This window comes from Mus caroli, unplaced genomic scaffold, assembly GCF_978045245.1.
Source record: "Mus caroli unplaced genomic scaffold, Mus_caroli_1 scaffold_2, whole genome shotgun sequence".
Lineage (NCBI taxonomy): Eukaryota > Metazoa > Chordata > Mammalia > Rodentia > Muridae > Mus > Mus caroli.
Genome location: NW_028227257.1, coordinates 101,655,419 through 101,665,560, shown reverse-complemented (window position 1 = coordinate 101,665,560; position 10,142 = coordinate 101,655,419). Strand labels below are relative to the sequence as shown.

Here is a 10,142-nt window from a genome sequence, read left to right as displayed (position 1 = left end):
GTCTGTTATATCACTTTTCATTTTTAACAGAATTTCATACTGTATATAGCTTCTTCCTATGGAAATATCTGCTCTTGTGGTTTTCCATTTTCTGACTTGGTTATTGTTGGCAATCAGGCGCATTCATGGACAGCCAGATTCTGACTTCACAACAATTGGGTGTTAATACAGCCAGCCTCTCAAAGGACTCTGTTTCCCCTCTCAATAAACCTCCCACAGGAGACCTGCTGTGTGTTGTGATTTGTTTGGGACTTGCTGCTCATGATGATCTCTAACTTGTCCAATAGAACTATCCTCACTTCACCCAACAATGAGCAGTTTGGCATCCCTCATCTTATGTCCCAATCCCCAGCACTATGCAGGAAAGAGAGAATCTGCCTCCTTAACATAGCAAGAAAGACAGGGGAAATGTAAGAAAGAAGGGAAGGGGAGAAAGGAGGATGAAGGGAGGAAAGGTAGAAGAGAGGAAGGGAGGGAGGAAAGAAGGGAGTTTATCTAATACTGTTGCTGGGCTTCACTTCAGTTTTATATTTAATTCCTATCCCAACAACAACAACCAGACTTTACCAAGAGTCCGTTTAGTTTTTGGAGAGCCTTAGTCTGCCAGATGGTAGCAGGGTGGTGTCTGAAATGGTAGCCGCCTTGCTGACAGAAAACAGGAAGCCTCCAGCTCCACATTGTCTGCATACAGATTTGACTGCTACTTTTATCAACTTATAATTACAGCGAGTCTTCAATTTTCTGTTAATCTACTGAAATGGATTCTCTGAATGGCACATTCTCACTAACATTCAAAAACTGCAACATAAAGTACTTATGTCCAAAGAACTTCTAAAAAATACTATAGTATTTCATTATTTTCAAATTTTGTGCATGCATGATATGTGCGTGTGTGTGTGTGAATGATCATGTAAATATATGTGTGTTGAGGTTAAAAGTCAACACCTTAGGGGATGTCCACCTTGGCTTTTTGGGACATGTTGGTCACTAGGAGAACAGGCCAACAAGCCCCAGAAGTCTACCTGTCTCCATCTCCCCAAGGATGGATTTCAAGTGTGTGCCACATTGGCAAGCATTTCATGTGTCCTTTAGGGATCAAATTCAAGATCTCACGCTCACACAACAAGCTCTTTACCTACTAAGTTATCACACTAGCACTGTGTGAATGAACTGTCTTTAAAACTATCATTCCCATGAAGATTTCTAAAGACATTGTTTTCATATTAATATTTTTGTTGATATGCAAAATTTGAAAATAAGTAGAAGAATAAGATGGGCCTGTTTCTTTGGTGCTTTCTGGCACTAACTGACACACTCAAGAAGCCCTTAGTTCTATGGGCTATATTTTTGTTGTACTTACTATTGACTAAAACTCTACTCTGAAAAAATGCTAAATTATATAGTTTTTAGTTAGTTAGAAATGCAAATCTTTCCCTTGGGGGAAGAAGAAAAAACAAAACAAGGATTATGTTTCATTGACTATGCAATATTAAACAACTCTGTCTCGAATTACATTAAATTAGTTTAACATCCATTCCAAGCTGATAATACTGTTATTTATTTAGAAAGTTCTAATCTTAATCAATTTTAAATTTTTTTTCTGGTATACTATTAAATGCAGTAGTTCTCAAGCTTCCTAATGCTATGACCCCATAATACAGTTCCTCATGTTGTGGTGACCTCCAACCATAAAAATCATTTCATTGTTACTTCATAAATGTAATTTATGTAATGCAAATATCAGATATGGATCATATCTGTTATATGACTCCCAAAGGGGCCATGACCCATTGTAGTGGGTTTGGTCTAATTCTGCTTACATTATGCTAATTTGGGCCTCCAAATTGCACAAGAATCCACATGTAGGACACCGAGGACCCTGTCCCCAGTTGGTTTTGATTGGTAAGTAAAGTTGTTGGCAGCCGAGGGCTGGGCAGTGCAGACAGGCAGGACTTTTAGGATTCCTGGACTAGGGTCAGAGAGGATGGAAGAAGACTCGCCATGCCTAAAGAAGGTGTGAAGGGGTAGCAAGGACAGAGAACATAACTGCCATGTAGGAACCGTGGACTTATATCTGTCAGATGCATGCTAATGAATATGGATCTATTTTCATTCTTTTACATAAGAACATCCAATTATACCAGCACCAATTGTATAAGATGATTTCATTTTCGAACTGTATTTTCCTGGCTTCTGTATTAAAGTTCAGGTGTCACAGGTGTATTTATTTACATCTGAATTTATGATTAGATTTCATTGGTCAATCCGTCTGTTTTTATGACAAGATCATGCAATTTTTATTACTATAACTCTGTAGTAGAGTTTGAAATCAGGAATGATGATACCCTTGGACATTCTTTTATTACACAGAATTGTTTTAGCTATCCTGAGTTTTTCTTTTTCCATATGAAGTTGAGAATTGTTCACTCAAGATCTGTAGAGAATTGCGTTTGAATATTGATGGTGAATGTGTTGAATCTGTAGATTATATTTAGTAAGATGGCCATTTTTACTTGTTAATCCTAGCGATCCATGGGCATGAAAGATCTTCCCATCTTCTGATATCTTCCTCCGTTTCTTTCTTCAGAGACATGAAATTCTTGTTGCAAGTCTTTCACTTGTTTGATTAGAGTTACCCCAAGATATTTTCTATTATTTGTGGCTACTGTGAAAGATGTAATTACCTGATTTCTTTCCCAGACTATTTGTCATTTGCATATAGGAATGCTGCTGATTTTTTTTTTTTGAGTTGTAATCAGTCACTTCACTGAAGGCATTTATCAGCTGTAGGAGTTTCCTGGTAGATTTTATTGGGCTCACTTATGTATACTACCATATCATCTGCACACAAGGACACTTTGACTTTTTTACTTTACAATTTATATCCCCTTGATCTCCTTTAGTTGTTCTATTGCTCTAGCTAGAGCATCAAGTGCTATATTGAATAGATATGAAGAGAATGGACAATCCTCTCTTGTTCCATATTTTAGTGAAATTGCTTTGAGTTTCTTTCCATTTAATTTGATGTTATCTGATGGCTTGCTGTAAATTGCCTTTATAATACTTAGGAATGGTCCTTATATGCCTGATCTCTATGAGACTTCTTATCAGGAAGGAGTGTTGGATTTTGTCAAAAGCTTTTTCAGAATCTAACAAGATGATCATGCATGTTTGTTTTGGTTTTTTTTGTTGTTTTCTGTTTTTTCTTTCAGATTCATTATATGGTAGATTATATTGACAGATTTTTGTATGTTGAATGATCCCAACATTTCTGGGATGAGGCCTTCTTGAACATGATAAATAATCTTTTTGATGTGTTCTGAGATTTTGTTGAAGTATTTTATTGAGTAGTTTTGGATCAATGTTTGTGAGGGAAATTGGTCTGTAATCATCTTTCCTTGTTGAGTCTTTGTGTGGTTTGGGTATAAGGTTGACTAGTCTCATAAAATGAGTTTTGCACTGTTCCTTTCTCTATTTTATGGAATAATTTGAGGAGTATTGGTATTAGCTCATCCCTGAAAGTCTGGTAGATTTCTATGCTAAAACTGTTTAGCCCTGGGCTTTTCTTTGGTTGGTAGAATTTGATGACTGCATCTAATACCTAAGGGGTTATACGTCTATTGAAATTGTTTATATGATTGTGATTAAACTTTGGTAAGGGGTACCTATCCAGAAAATAGTCCATTTCTTTTAGACTTTCCAATTTTGTGAGAAGAGGTTTTTCAAGTATGATCTAATTATTCTTTGAATTTCTTGTGTCTGTTGTTATGTTCCTCTTTTCTTTTTCAACTTTGTTTATTTGAACACTGTCTCCATGCCCTTAGTTAATTTGGATAAGTGTCTATCTTGCTAATTTTTACAGAATCAGCTCTTTCTCTCTCTCTCTCTCTTTGTTTCCATTTTATTGATTTCAGCCCTCAGTTTAGTTTTGTCCTGTCTTCCACTCCACTTGGTTGTGTTTGCTTCTTTTTGTCCTGGAGCTTTCATTAAGCTGTTCAGTTGCTAGTATGAGATTGCTCCAATTTCTTTATGATGGCTCTTAGTGCTATGAACTTTCCTCTTAGCACTACTTTCATTGTGTCCCATAGATTTGGCTACATTGTGCACTTATTTTCCACAAATTCTAAGAAGTCTTTAATTTCTTTATTTCTGCCTTGACTCAGTAGTCATTTCGTAGAGAGTGGCTCATTTTCCATGAGTTGTATGCTTCCTGATGTTTCTGTTGTTGAAATCGAGTTTTAATCCATGCAGTCCGATTGGATATCGGAGGTATTTCATATTTCTTGTATCTGTTGAGACTTGCTCTGTGACCAAACATATGATCATGGTGGCGAAAGTTCCATTCAGGGCTGAGAAGAAGGTCTTTTCTTTTGTGTTTGGGTGAACTATTCTATAGATGTCTGTTAGGTCCATTTGATTCATAATGTATGTTAGTTCCATTATTTCTCTGGGAATTTTTGTTTGGATGATCTGTTTATTGGTGAGAGTGGGCTATTGCCGTCTCCCACTATTAATACGTGGGGTTCAATGTGTGACATAGTACTGTTTCTTTTACAAATGTGGGTGCCCTAGCACTTGGGGCATAGACAGCTGTTCATTACTGAGGTATCACCTTGGTGAATTAGTCCTTTGATGAGTACTAAGTATCCTTCCTTGTGTCTTTTGGTTAATTTTGGTTTCAATTCTATTTTGTTAGATATGAGAATGGATTGCTTATTGAGTCCATTTGCATGAGAGATTATTTTCCAACCTGTTATTCTGAGGTAATGTCTATCTTTGATATACAGGCATATTTCTTCTATGTAGCATAAGAATGGATTCTGTTTTTGCATCAATCTTGTTAACCTCTGCCTTTTTTGAGAGCTTAATTCATTGATATTGAGAGATATTAATGAGCAATGATTGTTAATTCCTGTTATTTTGATGGAGGCATTGGTGGTGGTAGTGTGTTTCCCTTCTTTTGTTTTTTTTCTGCTCCTGTGAGATTATTTATTTCCTGTATTTTGGGAGGTATAGTTAGCATTCTTGGTATGGAATTTTTATTTTAGAACCTTCTTTTTTATTATTATTAGATATTTATTTCATGTACATTACCAATGCTATCCCAAAAGTCCCCCACACACTCTTCTACCCACTCCCTCAACCACCCACTCCCACTTCTTGGCCCTGGCCTTCCCCTGTACTGAGGCATATAAAGTTTGCAAGACCAATGGGCCTCTCTTTCCACTGATAGCCAACTAGGCCATCTTCTGATACATATGCAGCTAGAGACACGAGCTCTGGGGGGGGGGGGTACTGGTTAGTTTGTTGTTCCACCTATAGGATTGCAGATCCCTTTAGCTCCTTGGTTACTTTCTCTAGCTCCTCCATTGGGGACCCTGTGATCCATCCAATAGCTGACAGTGAGCATCCACTTCTGTGTTTGTTAGGCCATAGCATATTCTCACAAGAGACAGCTATATCTGGGTCCTTACAGCAAAATCTTGCTAGTGTATTTTAGAACCTTCTGTAGGGTTGGATTTGTAGGCAGATATTATATAAATTTGACTTTCTTATGGACTATCTTGTTTTCTCTATCTATGGTAATTGAAAGTTTGGCTGGTTATAGTATGTTGGTGTATTGTGGAGTGGCCCCTTGCATATCTAGGACATTTGTTCAGGACTTTCTGGCTTTTACATTCTCCATTGAGAAGTCAGGTGTAATTCTAGTAGGTCTGCCTTTATATGTTACTTGGCAGTTTTCTCCTTGTATCTTTTAATAGTCTTCCTTTGTTCTGTATGCTTAATGTTTTGATAACTATGTGGTGGAGGGGTTTTCTTTTCTAGTCCAATCTATTTGGAGTTCTGTAAGCTTCTTGTACCTTTTAAGGCATGTCCTTCTTAAGGCTAGTAAAAATTTCCTTTATGATTTAAAAAAAAATAGTTTTTGAATTATTTAGCTGGGACTCTTTTCCTTCTATTTCTATTATGTTTAGATTGGGTCTTTTCATTTAGTCCCAGATTTCCCAGTTGTTTTCTGTCAACAGTTTCTTAGAGTTTAACATATTCTTTGACTAATGTATCAATTTCTTCTCTGGTATCTTCTTAACTGAGATTATCCCTTCCATCTCTTGTATTCTGTTGGTGAAGCTTGCATCTGCTGTGGTTCTCATTTGCTTAACTAGAGTTTCCATCTCCAGGATTCCCTCAGTTCGTGTTTCTTTATTGCTCTTTTTCCATTTTCAGGTCTTGAACAATTTTAGTCATCTCCCTCACCTGTCTGGTTTTTTTTTTTTTTTTTTTTTTTTTTTTTTTTTTTTTTTAGATAGGGTTCCTCTGTATAGCCCTGGCTGTCCTTGAACTCACTTTGTAGATCAGGATGGCCTCGAAGTCAGAAATCCACCTGCCTCTGCCTCACCTGTCTGTTTTTCTTGACGTTCTTGAAGGAATGTGTCCCTTTCCTCCTTAAGGACCTCTGTTATCTCCATAGTGGTAGTCTGAAGGTCATTGTCTCATGCTTCAAAGGGTTCCATCTTATCCTGTTGTTGATTGTTTTCATGCTGGTCTCTAGGCATCCGAGTTTGGGATAATTATAGGTTTAGGTGCCGATTTCTGAGTTTATATTTGTTGGATGGGTTTTTCTTTTCCCTTGGATTCTGTTTTCTGTCTAGTCTTCTTGCTTAAATGGCCCGTGGTTCTGGTTACCTACAAGTCCTCTGCTCAAGTAGGGTGCCTCAGCTAAGGTTTTTTTTTTTTTTTTTTTTTGTGGGTCTGGGGTTTTCTAGTTCTGATAACAGGTGTGGGCTTTGGGTTTCTGGGTACTGGTGGGACTTCAACTGGGGTTTTGGACTGGAATATGGTAATGAGGGGATAAGGTGCTACTAGAGAAAGCTGGTTGGGTTCTGCAAAAGTTTTGGAGGTATGAGATCAGGGTCTTACCTTAGGTTCTGAGTATTGAAATGGCCTCTGGTAGAGCTCTGGTAGACCTTTTGCTGGAGTTGTTGGCTGGGTTGTATATAAAAATAATTTTTACAAAGCAAAATGTATAATCTAGATTTTGAGTTTAGATATAAGAAAGTACTTTTTGATCTTTAAGTTAAATAATATGAATGTTGACAAAAACATGGAGAAACAAGAACCAGAAATCCTGCATAACCTATCCAGCCTATAAGTAGTATTAATCTTGATGAGAGTAAAGCCAGGCTCTTTATCATGATATGCAAGGTCAGCATCCCCTGGTTCAGGTACTGTTCCAACATCATTTCCAGCCATCATCTACTTTTCTCTCTCCACTGCAGACCACCAGCCTCCATGCTGGTCCCCTAATAACAGGCTCAGCCCTCTTATACCCAAAGCTTTGGTCATTGCTGTGTGGAACATAAAGTCTTTCAGGAAAATAGAGCCTACTTGTAACATTTTAAGAGAAGATATTAGCAAAATGAGGAAAATATGTAGCCCAAATTAAGATTTCTTTCATTAAATTATATTGACTTAAATAAAAGTTTACAAACAAATAGTACATTCTAGAACAGTGAAAGTTCAGTCACCTTGACTAATTACAATAATCAGAAGGTGGAGTTCAAGTCTGAGAAAAGGATTATTCCTCTTTTACAGTACATATAATAGATACCACCTTGAGATAGATGCACACTAATATTTCAATTAGCGATAATCATGCCTTTGATAAACCTCATTGGATAAGATACTGTCACTGCACAAAGCTTGCACACTAATTTTTAACAGTATACTTTTTTAATAAAACAAAATGCATGACTGAGAAAGACTGTGTACTATAATTAACTACATGAACAGACTGAGAGAAAACATGTTATTATTTTATAACTGATAAGAAAATAATTTTTATACAATAAACTGTAATTTAAAAATAAAATATTGGTAAATAAGAAATAAGAGGATATTGATCTAACCTATATATTTATTATCAAAAATTTATGGTCAATGCCAAAGCAAGAGGTGACATTTAAGAAACAGTGCTGCCAAAGGCAAATGAAGATTGCTAGAGATCCTTGCAATAAAGCAAAACAAAGAATAAAGGATTAAGAATCAGAAAAAAAATTAGAAAAATTAGGCAGTGTCCTTGAATGAAGAGAAATTACCGAAAAAATCCAAAATAAATCTACTAATATGAAAGGAGAGCAAGTTTCAGAGATGCAAAAACCAATATTTAAAAATTAATAACTTTCCAATATACAAATGGAAACTAATTAGAAAATGTAATAACAAAGAAAGAGCTAGAAAAAGATAAGCAGTGCTTCAGTTGAGATTACAGGCATTTTTGAGGAATATGGAAGATGTGACGAATGTCAAAGTGTTCTAGGCATACTAATGGAGCACCAATGCTTGGATGACACTAACTCGTCACTAACTAAGCAGGAAATTGGATGCAATTTAAATGGGAATCCCACAGGATTTAAATCCAACCATGGGATTTAGATTTTTATAAGTCACAGAGAAAGAATGAATTCCAACAATTAGCAGAGTAATTTTGGAAAGAATGAAAGAAAACATCCTTTGCCAAATACCAATAACTATGAGGAAAGAGTAGAAGAGAAAACAGCATTTAATTAATCAATTAAAAAGGAAGAAACATGTTTAATTCATTGGTGCAAGGCAGATTGATAATCTAGTGATCAGAACAAATAATCCAGGAAGAATTATGCAAAGAAAAACTGGACCTATGATCAAAACAGTAGCTGATTATCATGTAGAAAACAAAACCCATGTAAATATCCATATGAAAAATACACAGCCATATTTTCTAAAGTGTAAAAACTAAGTTTTGAATAATATCAGAACAAGGAAGACTCTCCTAAGATAACCTCACAATCTAAGGAGAAATATGGATGCAGTTACCTACATTCAAGTTTCAATAAATTCCAGGAATATTATGAGATATCTTAAGAGGGAAGTTATTATAATTCATATGGTTAGTAAAGAGTGATGGCCAAAAATTCATACCAATTCCTTTAAATTGATGCCTGTAAATTAATTCAATGACTCATGGAAACACATTGAATATTTTAGGAGAACTTAAGACCTTACAATGTAAGATAAAGTAAAATAGTCAACTGTTACATTTCTCTTGGAAATATAAATTAAAGTTATATTACCATTGTGAACAATTGAAAAATATCTAACAAATATGAAGATGTACACACACTAAAATTGAGCAATTTTACTTCTATGGGAATGGGTATTTTCTGCATAGAAAACACATACACAAATGAGGAAAACAGATATGGATCACCACTAAGATGTGATTTCAATGCTGAAATATAGAAACTGTGTAACATACAATAACAGAAAAATATAAAAGCAAACTATTAAAAGTATTACATAGGGATACTACTCATCAATGAGATTAATGAATTAGCAGTGCTTTCTCCAACATTTGAGTAAGGCTTTTCAACATTTCAGGCTTTGCCTGGAAGAGTTCTTGGACATATTTAAAAGAAATGAAAGAGAGAAAGAAGGAAAAGAAGGAAGGAGAGATTGAGGGAATGAGGGAATGAGGGAAGGAATGAGGGAGAGAGGGAGGGAGAAGGGGGGCAGAAAGAGGGAAGAAGGGAGGGAAGGAGAGAAGGAGAGGGAGGTTTGCACCCCTGTCAAGAGGTAGACATTAGTATAGAAGCCCATAATGGCTGTTTCATTAGGATCATGTCTTCTTAGTCACTTTGACTCACATTCCTCCCTTCATCTCTCCAGAGTGAAAGCCTGGTGCCAGATCACTTTCCATATCATAATGGCAGTTTGTCTTATGGTGTAAAATGTTTCTGTGTTTCCATGAATACACACAGAGAAAGCTTTTAGTATACAGGCTTTAGTCACACACACACACACACACAAATGCAGCTTATTATTTATAATTACTCACAGAAATTGTGCTTCACAAATTGTAAATCTTTAAGAACATTATAGGAAGAATATACATTTCATTAAAGTCATTTCTTTCTGAAAAAAAATGGAGAAAATTTATTTACAATGTAATAAAGCTTGGCCTGAACACTTGATTGAAGGTAAAAATATCAACAAATCTGATAAATATTGACTTTATTTATATCCAAGTGATAGAATTATAGCTCTTACTATATTATTCTTCTTTGTACACTCTGAATTTTTGTGAGATAATTTTTAAAAGCATT

General features: G+C 35.7%; 1 pseudogene; it reads right to left on the bottom strand.

Moving 5' to 3' along the window:
• Positions 1–7,572: 7,572 nt before the first annotated feature.
• LOC147005888 (U4 spliceosomal RNA) lies at positions 7,573–7,702 on the bottom strand (annotated as a pseudogene).
• Between the last annotated feature and the right edge of the window lie 2,440 nt (positions 7,703–10,142).